The 18,075-nt window shown below is 43.9% G+C and overlaps 1 protein-coding gene across 2 annotated transcripts in view; it reads right to left on the bottom strand.

Annotated features, from left to right (window-relative positions):
• The window catches only part of LOC126191410 (hemicentin-2-like), a 1,933,978-nt gene that overhangs the window by 1,525,114 nt on the left and 390,789 nt on the right, over nucleotides 1-18,075 (bottom strand). For both annotated transcript variants that reach the window (XM_049932279.1, XM_049932278.1), the window contains exon 2: nucleotides 912-952. The gene's annotated coding sequence lies outside the window, so the exon portion shown is untranslated. The remainder of the gene's footprint in view (nucleotides 1-911; nucleotides 953-18,075) is intronic.

The raw sequence follows: 18,075 nt of genomic DNA, 5'->3' as shown, positions 1-18,075 counted from the left end.
TTAACAAGAGAACGATATCGGACTCCAGATGTACTGACTGCAACAGGGTCCACAGGTACTACAAATTATATGTGTAATAAAATTTCGCCACACTGGCTGCTGTTGGACGGATTTTGCAATAGAAAGGGATAGTTTATACTATCTGATGCCAGCTACTATCATTGTGATAAGGAAGACTAATAGCAAAGACAAGTGACGAGCGCCTTCGTACGTTCTCGTGTTTCATTCACTGTTAGTTGTCACATTTCCGAGTGCAAATTTTCCAGAATATGGTTGAAATGATAAAGTAAACATCCAATAATATATTCATAGACTTTTCAAGTGATGGTATGTAATATCGGGGTCGTTTTTATAACAGAAGTCTTCAGCTCTAAAAATAACTTCCCCTTAAATAATGTTCCAAGTATATTCTGTTGACTTACCCAGTCATAGTCTCCGAAGTTCGCCACTGTACCATTTGTTGTGAGCGCGTATAACGTTATTTAATTTTTAAAGCGTCTGGATAAATCACTGTGCGAAGTCTGGCATGAACTTAATCTATATAATTTCTCTATCGTTGTGTGGATAATTTCCCCGTGGCTAGACTCATTTACCTTAATCTACATCTTTTACTTGACGAAGGCAGTTAATACTACACTGGAAACGTAATCATTTAAGAGGCATACATAAGGCAAGCTACAAACGTTTAAAGCTAAGAAATGCAGTACATCATTTCTAGAACTCAACGTTTTCACATTGCACGAACAATATGAAAATTGCTAGTATTGTACAACAATCTCTGAAATATCTAACGATATATTTTCTGTTAAGACACTGTATTACTGTGGTGACAGTACTTTTCCGCAAACATTATTCTGGCTCTGCGTTTTCTCAATAATATTTAATTTAATTTTCTGTTGGCGTATACATACCTAAGACGAAGTTGCCGTCTTGCTAGGCCAGAAATCGCTTCCTGAAACAAAAGAAATGCAGAGATGATCATACAGTTTTAGGGGTGGCTGTAGCATTCATCTTAATAATTTTACATCCAAAGCAATACATTGTCAGTGCTGCTGTACTAACAGACGATATTTCTGTCCTCCAAACACCGTTCCCTTTGCAGTATCGATAAGGAAGAAGTAAGAACTACTGTGAGTCCCTCACTCTCGGAACAGAAATAGATTGGTAAAACGATTGTCGTCAGCAAGTGCTATAATTCTTTCCCTGACCCGCCTGGAGCGACACTCCTGTTTTACTGCTTGGAGCTTCGTGGCGTCAGTCTAGACATGTCACATGTGGTAACAAACTTAAACGGTTTTACGCTTGTAGAGAGCTGCAGTACATTCATATTATGCCCAGAGGAATAAAAATGTTGCCATTTACCTTCAAAGTTTAGCATATTGGATTAGCAATCGCCGCTTGCTGAAGTCCACGTGCGTTGATATTTACTTTCTATTAGAGGCCAGCGTCTCGCACTTATCCGAAAAATTGCCTTGGGAATCAACGTCAGGAGTCAATAAATGACTACTGAAGACTATTGGTTTCGATCTGCCTTGCGGATCATCTCCAGGACTAAGTTGGAACAGGTATAAGAGGGGGACAAAAGTTACAATACTGTAACATTATACAAAAAACCATGAAAGGTAGGAAAAGAAACATCAAAAAGTTATTTAACGCACACGTACCAGGCGCCGCAAGGTGCATTTTGTGTAAGTGGTACAGATGTCGCAAAACTAATACAAATATACAAAGGACGTAAAGGTGAAGAACTATATCGTTACATGATACACGGTTACTAATGCACTAATACAGTTTAAAAGAGATTCTTCTATCATAAAATAAAAATTGTGGTACCACGGCATATCCTAATCGGTAGTCGTCAATAACAGGAATTCGGATCACATGGTATGTTTCCGTTTGTCGTGGAGTTAAATTTTCATTCGTGCTGTTTATTTGCGTGGTTCGTTTGTGACTAAATCGTGGAAACAAGCCAAGAACTTACTGAAATCCGTGGAAACTGTCGGTCACCGATTTCATCGTGTGTCTGTGCGTAGGCGTGTGTACTACCCTCATCCTCTTTCCCTGGGATTATAAATGGTATCTGTGCAGCATTTTTTTAAATAACTCTATCATTCCTTTCGCGCTTTTTGCTCGATAATGCATGGACATATCTGCTAAATTTTGCTACGAGGGCGTATAATTGACAATCTCGATATATATATTATAGGTTTGGTGCCTGTTCTTTTGGGTATGCGTGTCCGAAGAAAAGGACACAACTGATTCGATCGGCACCTGTAGTCACGCATGACGAAAGAAATCTCAGACTTTCAGCTGCGCCGGACGGTGTGGTCGAGCGGTTATAGGCGCTACAGTCTGGAACCGCGCGACCGCTATGGTCGCGGGTTCGAAACCTGCCTTGGGCATGGATGTGTGTGATGTCCTTAGGTTAGTTAGGTTTAAGTAGTTCTCAGTTCTAGGGGACTGATGACCTCAGAAGTTAAGTCCCATAGTGCTCAGAGCCATTTGAACCATTCAGCTGCAGCGGGGCACGGAACGAACTCAAAAGCGCCAGTGGTCGTCTTACCCGCTTCGGACATCCGAGCACGTCCCGCGTCTGACCCAATCTCCACATGCCGCACGCTACCGAGCAGTGAACCCTGTCCATTGCTCGCAGCCTAACTGTATTCACGCAAGGGTTAGTGTACCATTGTGCATCCACAATGAAACATCGTAACGCAGTCTGGTGTAAACAAACAGTGTGATTCGACTGGCCCTACCCATTGGTTGCCTTCAAATACCGCGCACAAAGAGTTTCGTACTCTCCCGCTTGCTACGAGCCTACAGAAAAAATGAAAAGAACCTTTTCTTAGGAAATTTAATGTAGTTAAATTTTGTACTCGAATATGTTTTCGCTAAGGGACATAGTTTCCGAAATATTCAAGAGAAACTTAGAAAAGTGACCTTTGAAAACACACACACACACACACACACACACACACACACACACAGAGAGAGAGAGAGGGAGAGAGAGAGAGAGAGAGAGAGAGAGAGAGAGAGAAGGAAAGAAAATTCCACGCCAAACTCATCGGGAACAAATGAATGCCGACGGGGTTAGGAGAGACAACAACACCGTGTACACCGCGTTTTGTGAAGTGAAAAGCCGTTTTTAAACTCAAAATTACACAAAATAAATTTACTACGTGTGTGCTGTGACCTCAGAACCCGAAAGAAGAATGATCAGTCACAACAACACGTGAGTCCTAACAAATCGTGAGTCTTAACAAAACATATACGCAAAACATTTTACCACGCCAAAACCACATTTTAAAAACCAAGGGATGTGTTAATTCGCTGATAAAATTCACATTTATTTTGTTTGGTCTGCATCTGACAAGCTATCAGAGCAGGACACCATACAGATGGTCCTGCAAAACCGTATAATGTAAAATCAACGTAACAACAAAAACTGTTTTCAGACTTCATTTTGATAGATCAGTTACAACCTAAAATATCTTCATTTTCCACGGTTGTTCAATAAACAAAGCCCATGGATGTGCCGAAATGCGTTTGGGTAACAAGGAAAAAGAACAATGTTTTGCACAAAAGACGGAACTTATTCCCATGTTTTGCTAAGTGGAAAATCGTTTGTATCTGTACATGATCTTTGAATATGAATAAGGAAATACGAGGTATTGCAATGCACACTCGAACTTTCCTTAGCGTGGTTTTCCGCAGAATACTGCCATTAAGGAGGGACACCAAGCCGGAAAAGGGCGGGAAGACTTAGAGATACGAAACTGGACAACGAATTTGGGAAATACAATAACACAGCGATAATAACGTTAATGGCACATTGCAGAATGATCAGCACACAGGGGAGGCGGGTAGTTCATGGCAGCTGTTCGATGGGCAAGAGATGTCTCTCAGTGAAATATTCTTTCTGGATAGTGAGAACACCACAAGTGTACAATCAACTGGTCCGGATTGGGAATTCGTTACGTCTGTGTGTAAGGAAAATAAGTACTACGAACTATCAAAGATGTCTTTGAAATATTTCAGTAATCCTCAACGGTATTTCTAGCGACAGAAGGCTATGAGCACTATGGGACTTAACATCTATGGTCATCAGTCCCCTAGAACTTAGAACTACTTAAACCTAACTAACCTAAGGACATAACACACATCCATGCCCGAGGCAGGATTCGAACCTGCGACCGTAGCAGTCGCGCGGCTCCGGACTGAGCGCCTAGAACCGCTAGACCATCGCTAGCGACAGAAGATAGACGTACGCTATCAGCGAATGATTATTTAGTTAAATATTTTCATGTCAGCTGCAACAGCAAATATATCAGAGGGAGAAAAATGATTGTTCTCAAAAAAGACTAAGACTTAAGGTCGAGAGCACAGATTACAGCTGGAACGTAAAGAGAAGATATCTACGATCTGATACCTGATCCTGGTGGAAGTGTACGAATGGTTTTTATCAGGTGATACCTAAGCTAATGAGCCAAAACTTATGACCACTGACCACCATGGAAGCGAATGCAGCCTGATGGCCATGCAGGAAAGTGACTCGATCGGGAAAGGATAGAAGCGGAGCAGACACGTGTGGGGAATAATTACAGCGACGATATGGGGCGAAACTAGGCAAAATTGGCAACTGCAGCTTTGGCAAAGGACACAGTGTTATGGTCCGACGTCTGGAAACGAGTATGTCGGAAACGATGAAGCTGGTTCACTGTTCGCGAGTTGCTATAGAGACCTACGGAAGTTAAACCAGAAGTATTCGACAAGTGCTAGGTGTTGACGATTCATCTCAGAATGTGGAGTTTGGGGGCTCCCACGCTACGTTACGCAGGATAGCTGCGATATGTGGAAGATCTCAGAACAGAGCAGAATGTTGTTGCAGGTACAAGTGTTTCGGAGTATACCGTTCAGCAGACATCGTTCAACCTGGGGCTATACAGCAGAGCATCCTTTCTTATTTGCATGTAAACACAGCTACATCGTCCTTTATGATTTCATTTGGGGCGATATAATCGAGATTAGACCGTGGATCAGTGGAAACGTGTCGTCTGACCCGATTAATCGCGTATATTGTTATACTAGGTCTACGGTGGTGGCGGGATACGCCGCCATCCAGGACCGCAGTAGCTTGAAACATACACCGCTCCAATCACACGGCCTCTGGTGACTGTATTGGCTGTGGGGGATGTTCACCGGGCTTTCGTGAGGCTTGTGGTAGTAATCGAAGCCACCGTAGCTGGGGAATACGCGGCAATTACGTACCATCTGCATCCAATCATGATTGTCTTTCCTGACGGTGATGGTATCTTCTAGCAGGATTACTGTCTGTGTCAAAAGGCCAGAATCGAGCCACAGTGGCTTCAAAAGAGTAAACTCATACTGATTCCTTGGCCTGGAAATACATCTGTACTGAATCGAATGGAACGTAACTGGAACGCTTTAGGGCGTTAATTCCGCGCCCACAAACAACGGGCCCGTAGTTTAGAGGAACTGGGCAACGGGTGTTTAGACATCTGATGGCAGAAAAAAAATTTTCAAATGTTTGTGAAATCTTATGGGACTTAACTGCTAAGGTCATCGGTCCCTAAGCTTACACACTACTTAACCTAAATTATCCTAAGGACAAACACACACACACCCATGCCCGAGGGAGGAGTCGAACCTCCGCCGGGACCAGCCTCTGATGGCACATACCTCCAGAAACCCACCAGCTACTTTCGACTACATGCCACGGAGAATCGCTGTAATACTGCGTTCTGAGTGTGGACCAACACCGCCATAATGTTTTGACGCATGAGCGTAGATCAGTATGAGAAAAAAAATGGTTCAAATGGCTCTGAGCACTATGGGACTCAACTGCTGTTGTCATCAGTCCCCTAGAACTTAGAACTACTTAAACCTAACCAACCTAAGGACGTCACACGCACCAATGCCCGAGGCAGGATTCGAACCTGCGACCGTAGCAGCAGCGCGGCTCCGGACTGGAACGTCTAGAACCGCACGACCACCGCGGCCGGCCAGTATGAGAATGGAAAGACACTTAGCTTTCGGGACACTAATGCTCCAATCAAGGTATTTACACTGAATGATATGTTTGGACGCCAGCTGAAACGAAACCAAACATTTGGGTGAAAAAAAATTGTTAAGTATAATTTTCCTGTTAGTAAAAATGAATTATTGTCAAAGATTATAACCAGCGAATTATCACCTGTTCCCTTCATTTGTGAAAGTCATGCAGTTTATTACGGTGCATTCTTAAGCATTTGTTTTTTTTATCGAAGTTATCGTTTGTTAAAACAACGAAAACGACAGTCATTATACAATCGTGTGGTCACATCGATACGCGATATATTGTGTATTGCTCTCAGTCTCACGGCAGTAAATATATTGCTATAAACTACCGACCAAATCTGAAGTTTAATGGACTAGCCCGTCAGTTATGAACTTTATTGGCTATTTGTAAGACTTGAACTCTACGATATGGGGTGTGGATCGCTATCGTGAAGCATTGTCGATAACAGCACAACAATTCTCAAAGTGATTCCTGGTGTTCATAACTTTTATTATATTTTAGATATTATTGTCAGACCATTTTAATTAGCACTTCCTAATGACTACACTGATAGTCATTTTTTATTGTCATACAAATCTCTATTTCACATTTCATTTAACAAATTATAAGTAATGAAATTATAAGAGTGGCGTAGAGGCGGCACCCCAGCATCCAATCAGAGCATAGAATAGCTGTGCATGTGTCTCATCAGCCAAATAAAGGCGCTCACCAAACTATGGTACCGCCAGTAAACACAACGTGTTGCGTTCCTTGGTCGCATACGCCGACAGTACTGTCTTTAGGATGCTTTGATTAGTAGTGATATAATGATGGTTGCTTAGGTGTGCTCACTGATATGGGGGACGGAGGGAGGGTGGTGGTGACGGAGACAAGAGTTTACACATGTCATTCCACGTAGAATTTGAAGTAGTTTATTTTATATTCAGTGGATGTCCATCAGTTTTATTGTGTCACAAAATTTATCTCTTGTGGGATGGGACATCTCGTGGCTGACCAACTGATTTATGTCAGATGTCATATCATCCAGAGATCACAATGTCACACCAATGTCGGCAATGCAAATCGGTACTGCAGACAATAGTGAGGGTTCTCTGCACTCCGCAACAACCAGTGGGAGGCACTCCAGAAATCCAAACCACCTCCCCTCACACTGGGATCAACATAGTGTTGATGATGCAAGAGCTCAGCCGAGACCATCACCTCATCTGATGCAGTCAACATCAAGGTGTAGGACCAGCCAGTTGTTGAAGTTGCAGATGACCTTGAACCGTTGCAAATGTCGAACATTGTATATCAAGAGAACCGCTTGTTAACTAGTGCTCTAAGTGACGCTTTGCTAGTCAATGACAGTTGTAAATTATCCAGTACTCCTGCGACAAAGCATTGCGTGAAAATTAAGTAATTATTTTATTTATTATATAATAAAGTGAACTAATATTTCATGTGTTCTAATTAGGAGAGTTTTCTACAAGTGCAATCAAAGAACCCGCGGTTATGGTTGGACGATTTCTGGTCACAACGTCAGAAAGAGCAAATTTCAGTTTTAGAGTCTTCCTGATCACCGTGCTCCTAAATAAAAGTCTGTGGATGCCCATGGATGGATGCCAGAACACGAAATGTTACATTATACTGTGTGGCATTTCGCGCATTTCAAACTGTGACCCAGTAAACACACATATCATGTAAGAAAAGTCACACGATAAACAAGAAAATACTCTAAAATGTTGGAAAAATCTCATCAACAGCATCGTGTTTCCGACACTCCAAACGGAAACGTAAAAGAAATTTCACAGTGTCAGTGGTAGAAGCACAGGCAGAGTGCCAATGTGCTACTACGGACGCCGTAACCGGGCCTCGCATTTGCAGTAAGTTTCGAACGAAGTAAGTTACTGAGCAAGAGCTGCTCAAGTGTTCCGAGGCCTGGAAAAGCGGGAGCCGACGCCGCTGACGAGATCACAGCGTGCCTGGTGCCTTTGTTTGCAGGAATCGAATTCCGATAATTTGTCGCCGGCGAGTGACAAGTGTTTAAGCCGGCGAAGGCCGCATTGTGCGACGACCGCGCCCCACCGGAGCGAATCACGGCGGGGCTGGAACGAGCGCCGCCTGGCGGAGGGAGCAGGAAACTGTGCTGCTGTGCTGCACTGCTGCGTGTGAGGGCAGGGAGAGGGGTGGCTAGGGCAACACAGCGGCACATTTACTCTCTGCCACTACTGCACTCATCCACAAGAGTCAAAGACGTGGAAGAAGTGCTACGAACTGTGGGAGCTAACTGGGGCTCCTGGCAGTAGATGAATTGACATGTTTACTCCGTACTTTGTAAAGTACCATTCAGATAATACTTTCTGTTTACAAGAAGCACAGTTATTTGTTTTACTTTTATACTGTAGAGCAGGGATTCTCAGACTTTTTGCAAAGCATATCACTTCTTGACATTTTTTAAAAATTTTAGGCGTACCACCACTTTGGAATGTACCCTGGGTTGGGGGAGAGAGAGGGGAGTGGACGGTTGAGTGACGACTGCCGCAGGGGTGAGAAACGGCTGGGGCGTGGGGGGGAGGGAGGGAGTAATTTCCACCATCTTCCTCAGTGCCGACAACACACTCACTGTTTTCCGACATGACTAGCTACTACTACGTATGATAGAAATGTGACATACACAGGTAACAAGGTATTGAAGAAGCATTTTTTACTCAGCCGTTAATGTCCACATGTGACATTTATTTGTTGCAAGCAATATGAAATTAAACTAAGCTGGTTCTGACATACATGTTCAGTAAGAGACGAATGTCATTTAAAAGATTTATCAAACCTTTGCTATAGTTTTCATCGTACTTGCGGTTAGGTTTTGCTCCAAGTTTCATACAGTGAAGTTTAACCTCACATGGCAACTATAGCAAAATAACCCTCATTTATCTCTACATCGATTGGCCGCAAGCCACCGTACGGTGCGTAGCGGAGTCTACCCTCTACTACTACCTGTCATTTCCATTCCTGTTCCACAAGCAAATAGAACGAAAGAAAAACGACTGTCTGCATACTTCAGTCAGTGAGATTCCAGGCCGAATGTGCCCGATACCACTGCAAACAGGCTTTTCTGTGTACAGAGGTTAATTGTAGTCGGTGCAAGGGACGCCGCGAGCAGCCAATTAAAGGTCATTGTGGTCACTGAAGCACCAATTACAAGTCGGATCGATGATGATAATGTATCCTGGGCTCTGAGGGCGTCTCTCACGACTGCTCGGTCCTCACGTTCTGTCGACTCTCTAGGTCGACCGCTTCCTTTTTGGCACTGTGTTCGGCCATGGCTCACCCATTCCTCCCAACATAGTTGAATGCTTGCATCGCTCTTATTCAACAGTCGAGCGATCGCCGATTGCTCCAACCGGCTTCTTAGAGTCCAACTACACGTCCTGGTTCTAATGCTGACATCTGCGTGTATTATCCACGTGCCTATCTGCGAGGTAGCTCCTGTCCAATTGAGTACATGGCATGAAATTGGCAATTTATTTACTATCGTCACCAGGCGCCCGGTGAAATTGCGCTGCAGCGTAACACATTCGTCCATCGACCGCCGAAGTTAACAATTTTGAACTTTTCGTCACACCTGTATGAATATGTTTGTAAGCAGTTTGCATTAATGCTTCCTGGTGCGTCGTTTTCTTTTTCTTTTAATTTTATGTTTTTTATTTTTTTTCTTAGCGTGTTTTTAGTTTTTCGTATGCAGTATTTTTCTTCACTTTCCACAACAATTTTCAGTAAAGTTTTATAACGTAATTAGAAAATTTTCTATATTTGCGTAGATAAAAATTCAGAAGAATAATTTTTACGACGGAAAAGGGTGGGGGATAGAGGGGCATCTTCACATCTTTGGTAGCTCTGCCATGGAGGCAAGAACATTTCGTTATGGTCCCGGCTAAGGCACGCTGTTCGCCTGGTAGCAGAACAACGAAGTAGCAGCTGCCTAGGGTACATGAGTACCATAACCACGGCAGGTCATTTCGTGCCAATAACCCTCAATTTAGGAAGCAAATAGGATATATTTCTAGACAAAACTGATCTGAGAGTGCTTTACGGTACTTCTAACTGTTGATTTCCGAAAACACGCTGAACGATGCAGTTCAGAATTATAAGATGATAACGAAAAATATGAGAGTGAAAAGCACGTGTGTGACGAGACCAATTTACTGTGCCGGAACAGCGTCGGTTTAACGACACTCAGTATCGGTCAGTACATGAATGCTGCAAATGACGCGTCCCTCTTTCCTGTCCACCACCGTGACAGATGCCGCCGGCAGAGTAGCTGACACGAAATAAACGTCTGCGTAATGGTAAATTACCGAAACCATTAAGGCCGAATATTCGAACATTAGACCGAAACAGCCGCCGGGCGGCAGGCCGTAAATTGCCCAGGCTATCGCCGCCATTCGTAATCATTACGCGCGTCGCTATATTGACAGTGGACGCTCTTTATTGTTATGACAAACGCGGAAGCCATCGACCGCCGGCGGCCATTCTCAGGTTACCGCCAGATGGCGCCCCAGGCACCAGCACTCTGGCGCTTGCGAGTAAGCCGTCAATGCACAACGGACAGCTTGCTGTAATAATTACCTTGTCGACACCAAAACTGTCACTGTCTATTACCCTTAATGTTGATGGCGTAAATTTACAATAAAGTCATCAATCTAAGCTTAATGCTTGCTGTGTCACGAGTCAAAGTTTCGGCGTTGTGCGAATGAAAAGTAACCTGTTTCTGAAAAATAATTTAACCGTTCACTTTAATTAACAAACAATGGATAAACTTGCACAACTCCAGCTTCAAGGGGATTACTTTAAATATCGGAGAAAAGTATGACCACCTGAGGTAATAATCATCTTATTGTCTTAGGAGATAAGCTGAAGAATGACAAACGTATAATTTCATGAGGGGCGTTCAAAAATTAATGGAACACACTATTTTTGTCAGCCAGTTTCGGTTGACAAAATACGATATTTATTGTGAAACATTGTGGGATGTTCCCTCTTCAGCCCCTGTAGTTTCATAACCTCCGGATAGGCAGCTATGCAATAAGTAGCCTTAAAAAAGGCACCAAGAATGGAACTGCGTTCCAAACAGAGAGCTCTCATATCTTTTGGAGGAAAACCAGAGCATCGCAGGTGTTCATAGGCAATTGCAGAATGTTTACGGAGAACTGGCTGTGAACAAAAGCGTGGCGCCCGTCATCATCAAACAAGGTCGCGCAAACCTGTTCGATGTGTCCGTACACAGCTGTCACTTCTGCTACGTTGGAATGTGCGTACACATCCATTCGGCGGATCACAATCCAACACCTTACTGCGCAACTGGACGTGTCTGTTGATAGTGCTGACACAATCCACTTATTCGGGTGCTCAAAGGTGTCTGGTCCGCAGCTCGTGGTCTCGTGGTCGCGTTCTCGCTTCCCGAGCACGGGGTCCCGGGTTCGATTCCCGGCGGGGTCAGGTATTTTTACCTGCCTCGAGATGACTGGGTGTTTGTGTTGTCCTCATAATTTCATCATCATTCCTGAAAAGTGGCGAGATTGGACTGAGCAAAGGTTGGGAATTTGTACGGGCGCTGACAACCGCGCAGCTGAGCGCCCCACAAACCAAACATCATCATGATCATCAAAGGTGTGTGCTTGCTGGGTTCCTCGCGGCTGACAGAAGACCGTAACGAGCAACGGAAGACCATTAGTGCCGAGTCGCTTGCGCCTTACCAGGCTCTTCGTGACAACTTTTTTTAGTCGAAGATCGTACAGGCGATGAAACCTGACTTCATCATTTCGAACCAGAAACAAAACGGCAGTACATGGAGTGGCACTACACCACCTCTCCACCGAAGAAAAAGTTCAAAGCCTCAGCCGGCAACGTCTTGGTGACGGTCTTCTGGGACTCTTATTGATATCCTCCCTCATCTTGCAACGATCGACTCGAAGGTGAATTAACTATCCTCAGGAAATTGAATAAATGACTTCAGCGTATTCGTCACCACAAAAATACAAACGAACTTCTCGTTCTTGATGGCAACGCAAGGCCTCACACAGGTGTAACACCCAACAGGAGCTCAAAAAACTTCATCGGACTGTTCTTCCTCATCCATCCTACATCCTAGATCTTGCACGTTTCCACTTCCATATGTTTGCCCCAATGAAGGACGCATACTGCGAGAAGTATTACGTGGATGTTGGGGAAATTTTTGATGCAGCAAGACGCTGTCTCCGACGTCCACTAGTAGAGTGGTACCATGCGAGTAATTAGGCCCTCCCAGTAACGTGGCGTAAGGCCGTCACATTGAATCGAGATCATGTTGCAAAATAGGATTATATGGCCAAAAGAGTGAGGAATAATATGTCGTATTGGAATCCTGAAAAAATTAACCTGCTTTCCGTAAGAAAATCTATTGCATTACTTATTGAACGCCACTCGTAGTGCTGGTAGGTTCGGAGAAGTGTTTCTACAATGTTTATCGGTAATTCTGAAGATAAAGTAGAAGAATGAAAAGTAATGCACACTTTTCCAGACACCAGGCAACAGATGTGAAAGAGAATTAGAAGCTGTGAACGCATACACGATTGTTCGTTGTCCCAGATCTTATTCAGTTTGCACATTGAGCAAGCAGTAAGAGAAAATAAGACGAAATTTGGAAAGGAATTAATGTTCAGAGAGAAAAAATGTAAACTCTGCAGGTTGCTGATCATAATTTAAGCAGATAAGCGATCAAACAAAGGCAGCTGAAACGAATGGAGAAAATTTCTTGAAAACAGGTTATAATTTTAGAAAAGGGTACCGGACTGCAGTCGAACCAAAGCAGGTTACTCGGGGAGAATTAGTAAATGAGACATCAATTGTAGTAGATGAGATTCGTTATATTAGTATCAAACCAACTAAACGGGCTGAAGGTGAGAGGATACAAAATGCGAAGTGCAAGTAGGAAGAAAAGCACTTCTAAGAAAAGACAAAATAATTATTATAGAACATAAAATATTGAGAAGTATTTTCTGACGTTCTTTGTCTAGAGTATGGCCTTACTCTAAAGTAGACGGCAAACGACTCAGGTAAGAAACGTCAGATGTGCTACAGATGAGTTGAGTGCTGAATATTAGATAGGTACGTTGGACAAATAATGAGGAGCTACCGAAACGGTTCGGGGAGAAATGAAATTTACGGCACAGCTTCACTGGAAGATGTGATTGGTTCAGATGGATGGGTTGGACGAAAATGTGGAACCACCACGAGAAACGTATGCCTGTACATAAATGCATACGATAACCATAACTGCAGGCTGTTTTTAGTACATTGCAAGTTTAAGTCGTAGGATCATAGTCTGTGTAGTTCTGCATGCATTATTTCAGAACTAAGTGTCTTCTACGGTGCCCAAATTGTTGTGGCTTATATAGAGTATGTTTTCGTAACCAAAGGAGCCGAAGTCTTTGGTGTTTGAAGATGCTTCATACCGAAGATACAGGGTGTTTCAAAAATGACCGGTATATTTGAAACCGTAATAAAAACTAAACGAGCAGCGATAGAAATACACCGTTTGTTGCAATATGCTTGGGACAACAGTACATTTTCAGGCAGACAAACTTTCGAAATTACAGTAGTTACAATTGTCAACAACAGATGGCGCTGCGGTCTGGGAAACCCTATAGTACGATATTTTCCACATACCCACCATGCGTAGCAATAATATGGCGTAGTCTCTGAATGAAATTACCCGCAACCTTTGACAACGTGTCTGGCGGAATGGCTTCACATGCAGATGAGATGTACTGCTTCAGCTGTTCAATTGTTTCTGGATTCTGGCGGTACACCTGGTCTTTCAAGTGTCCCCACAGAAAGAAGTCACAGGGGTTCATGTCTGGCGAATAGGGAGGCCAATCCACGCCGCCTCCTGTATGTTTCGGATAGCCCAAAGCAATCACACGATCATCGAAATATTCATTCAGGAAATTAAAGACGTCGGCTGTGCGTTGTGGCCGGGCACCATCTTGCATAAACCACGAGGTGTTCGCAGTGTCGTCTAAGGCAGTTTGTACCGCCACAAATTCACGAAGAATGTCCAGATAGCGTGATGCAGTAATCGTTTCGGATCTGAAAAATGGGCCAATGATTCCTTTGGAAGAAATGGCGGCCCAGACCAGTACTTTCTGAGGATGCAGGGACGATGGGACTGCAACATGGGGCTTTTCAGTTCCCCATATGCGCCAGTTCTGTTTATTGACGAAGCCGTCCAGGTAAAAATAAGCTTCGTCAGTAAACCAAATGCTGCCCACATGCATATCGCCGTCATCAATCCTGTGCACTATATCGTTAGCGAATGTCTCTCGTGCAGCAATGGTAGCGGCGCTGAGGGGTTGCCGCGTTTGAATTTTGTATGGATAGAGGTGTAAACTCTGGCGCATGAGACGATACGTGTACGTTGGCGTCATTTGGACCGCAGCTGCAACACGGCGAACGGAAACCCGAGGCCGCTGTTGGATCACCTGCTGCACTAGCTACGCGTTGCCCTCTGTGGTTGCCGTACGCGGTCGCCCTACCTTTCCAGCACGTTCATCCGTCACGTTCCCAGTCTGTTGAAATTTTTCAAACAGAGCCTTTATTGTATCGCTTTTCGGTCCTTTGGTTACATTAAACCTCCGTTGAAAACTTCGTCTTGTTGCAACAACACTGTGTTCTAGGCGGTGGAATTCCAACACCAGAAAAATCCTCTGTTCTAAGGAATAAACCATGTTGTCCACAGCACACTTGCACGTTGTGAACAGCACACGTTTACAGCAGAAAGAGGACGTACAGAATGGCGCACCCACAGACTGCGTTGTCTTCTATAACTTTCACATCACTTGCAGCGCCATCTGTTGTTGAAAATTGTAACTACTGTAATTTCGAAAGTTTGTCCGCCTGAAAATGTACTGTTGTCCAAAGCATATTGCAACAAACGGTGTATTTCTATCGCTGCCCGTTTAGTTTTTATTGCCGTTTCAAATATACCGGTCATTTTTGAAACACCCTGTATATAGCGCATATAGGGAAAGCGGATAATCATCATTCTGTAAGTCACAACGTAGAGGGAAGTGCGTGGTAAGTGATCCTGGCAGACAATCATTCAAGAGGATTGTGGCGGAAGTCAAGAGAACAGCTGCAAAAGTCACTGCAGGACTAAATGTCGCACTCGCGAAAACTGTCAGCACCACAACACCACCAATGGAGCCCCTGAAGCAAGGAACTGCAGGGCGGACTAGAATTCTAAAACCATTAACCAGTGATGCAAATGTCTTTAACAGAAAAACATGGAGTGTAAGCCACAATATCTGGGCTATGGAGGAATGGAAGAAACTCATTTGGTCACATGAGTCTATTTTAACTCTGTTTCCAGCATCTTGCCGAGTTTACGTGGAAAGAGTGATGGATGGCGCGGTTTCGGTTATGAGTTGGTCAGCCATATTGTGTGACCATTTTGGCTGATCAGGTCCATCCCTCGTTATAATACTTGTTCCTCATTGGTGACACCGTGTTTCAAGGCGATCGGGCAACTGATAACACAGCTCGCATCGTCCAGAAATATTACACGCGAAGGTGATTAGTCGCTTCTCTCATGGCGAGCTTTGTCGATAGATCTCAATGGTAATGAGCCTTTGTGGTCTAATTAAGAGAGAAGGTTGCGTGATCGCTATCCATCTTCATCATCGTAGCCTAAACTTACCACTACTTTGCAGAAAGAATGGTATAACAGTGCCGTGAAAACCGTACAGCACTTGTATTTACCCATTGCGAGACGACTGAGAGCTGTTTTCCGGATTTCTTACACTGTGATGAGTTGTATTTTTGGTGTTTCTTTATTTTTATCCATCTCCTGTACTTTGCAGGACGAAGAGGTTTGCATAGAACAGGTTAGCGTGAACAGCTGCGTCAAACCAATCTTTGTAATGAAGATCGTAAAAGCTCCCAGGAGCGTCCTCTGCATGATCGAGGATGTACATGCCTCATAAACTTTCCCCAGAAATTATATAACTAAATCTTCCGGTGTAGTGATGGAGGAAGGGCTAGTAAGAAGAAGTGGGGAACATAGCGGTACGAAATGTACTGTAATCCACTCTCATAGGTACTGGCACAGTAACATTTAACTATCATACAGAGTGGTAGGGAACAATTTTAATGTTGAACAACTGAAGAATGGCAGATCAGAAAATATATCAAACATTAATGCAAACTAAAGAGAGATTATGAAAATGAACTGAAGTTCGGGACAAATTCATAGAATATTGGTTCATTGAGGCACTGAACTTCCGTCGCCGAAGTTAAAGGAATTGGAAGGATTGAGCGGATTAAGCAATTTTATGACAAAAGTTAGATGAGAATCATACTAAAACAATGGTACTGAAGTGTATTCGAATAACATCAGATTAGGTTAGGAGAATTACCCTAGGACAGGAAGCTTTCAACGCAGTACACGTTTTTCTTTATGGTACAACCTGAGATAGGCAGTACACTAATAGGGTGATAAAGACACCTGGAATTAGTTAAATTGGTAATGGAAGTAAGTAAAGGGAAGTAATAATTGCAGAGGAAGACCAAGACTCGCATCAAGTGGATTCAGCTCGCAGTCGTTACACGTAAACTCTGTAATACACGGGATGCAATAAAAACCAGGTTGGAGAGACTGATAGAGGCCGATACCACGTGGATGAACCTCATAGAAACCTAGAAACACGCAAGATGAATATGACACCACGATGCAGAGGCCGATACGTCGCAGATGATCCACATAGAAACCTATAAACACCCAAGACGATAATGACGCCACGATGCATGTTAGAAGCAAGACTAAAAAAATACACAACTACATACATCAAGAAAAGCTTTCCATCACCTCGGTTCCAAGAGTTCCGGAACCTGTACAGAAAATTGGAATAACGATCAACATAAAAATCATTTCCGTCCTTTTTATTGCTCATGAAAACCATACATTGCATGATGCACCACCCTACAGCAAACCATACATTCCATGATGTACCACCATCAAGCGAGACTTTCAGAGGTGATGGTCCAGACTGCTGCACTCGTCGGTACCTCCAACACACAGTAGCACGTCCTCTTTCATTGATGCATGCCTGTATTCGTCGTGGCATACTATCCACAAGTTCATCAACCCACTGTTGGTCCCGATTGTCCCACTCCTCAACAGAGATTCGGCGTAGATCTCTCAGAGTGGTTGGTGGGTCATGACGTCCATAAACAGCCCTTTTCAGTGTCCCAGACATGTTTGATATGGTTCTCGTCTGGAGAACATGCTGGCCACTCTAGTCCAGCGATGTCGTTATCCTGAAGGAAGTCATTCACAAGATGTGTACGATGGGGGCATGAATTTTCGTCCAAGAAGACGAATGTCTAGCCAATATGCTGCCGATATGGTTGCACTATCGGTCAGAGGATGGAATTCACGTATCGTCCAGCCGTTATCGCGTCTTCCATGACCAGCAGTCGCCCATAACTAGCAGGGAACCTCCACCTTGCTGCTGGATAGTGTGTCTAAGGCGTTCAGCCTGACTAGGTTGCCTCCAAACACGTCTCCGACGATTGTCTGTGGGAAGCCATATGCGACACTCATTCTTGAAGAGAATGTGATGCCAATCCTGAGCGGTCCATTCGGCATGTTGTTGGGGCCATATGTACCGCGTTGCATGGTGTCGTGGTTGCAAAGATGTACCTCGCCATGGACGTCGGGAATGAAGTTGCGCATCATGCAGCCTATTGCACACATGGGTAAGCCATGTCCCCGCAGTATCTTTTCTTCCAGGAATGCTAGTTCTGCAAGGTTCGTAGAAGAGATTCTTGATGTTTGGAAAGTAGCAGGCGAAGTACTGGCAGAAGTGAAGCTGTCAGGACGGAGCGTGAGTCGTGCTTTGGTATTTCAGAAGGTAGAGCACTTGCCCGCGAAAGGCAAAGGTCCCGAGATTGAGTCTCGGTCCGGCACACGGTAT

This window comes from Schistocerca cancellata, chromosome 6 (assembly GCF_023864275.1).
Source record: "Schistocerca cancellata isolate TAMUIC-IGC-003103 chromosome 6, iqSchCanc2.1, whole genome shotgun sequence".
NCBI lineage: Eukaryota > Metazoa > Arthropoda > Insecta > Orthoptera > Acrididae > Schistocerca > Schistocerca cancellata.
Note: the sequence above shows the minus strand (reverse complement) of the source record. Positions and strands in the feature narration are given on the sequence as shown.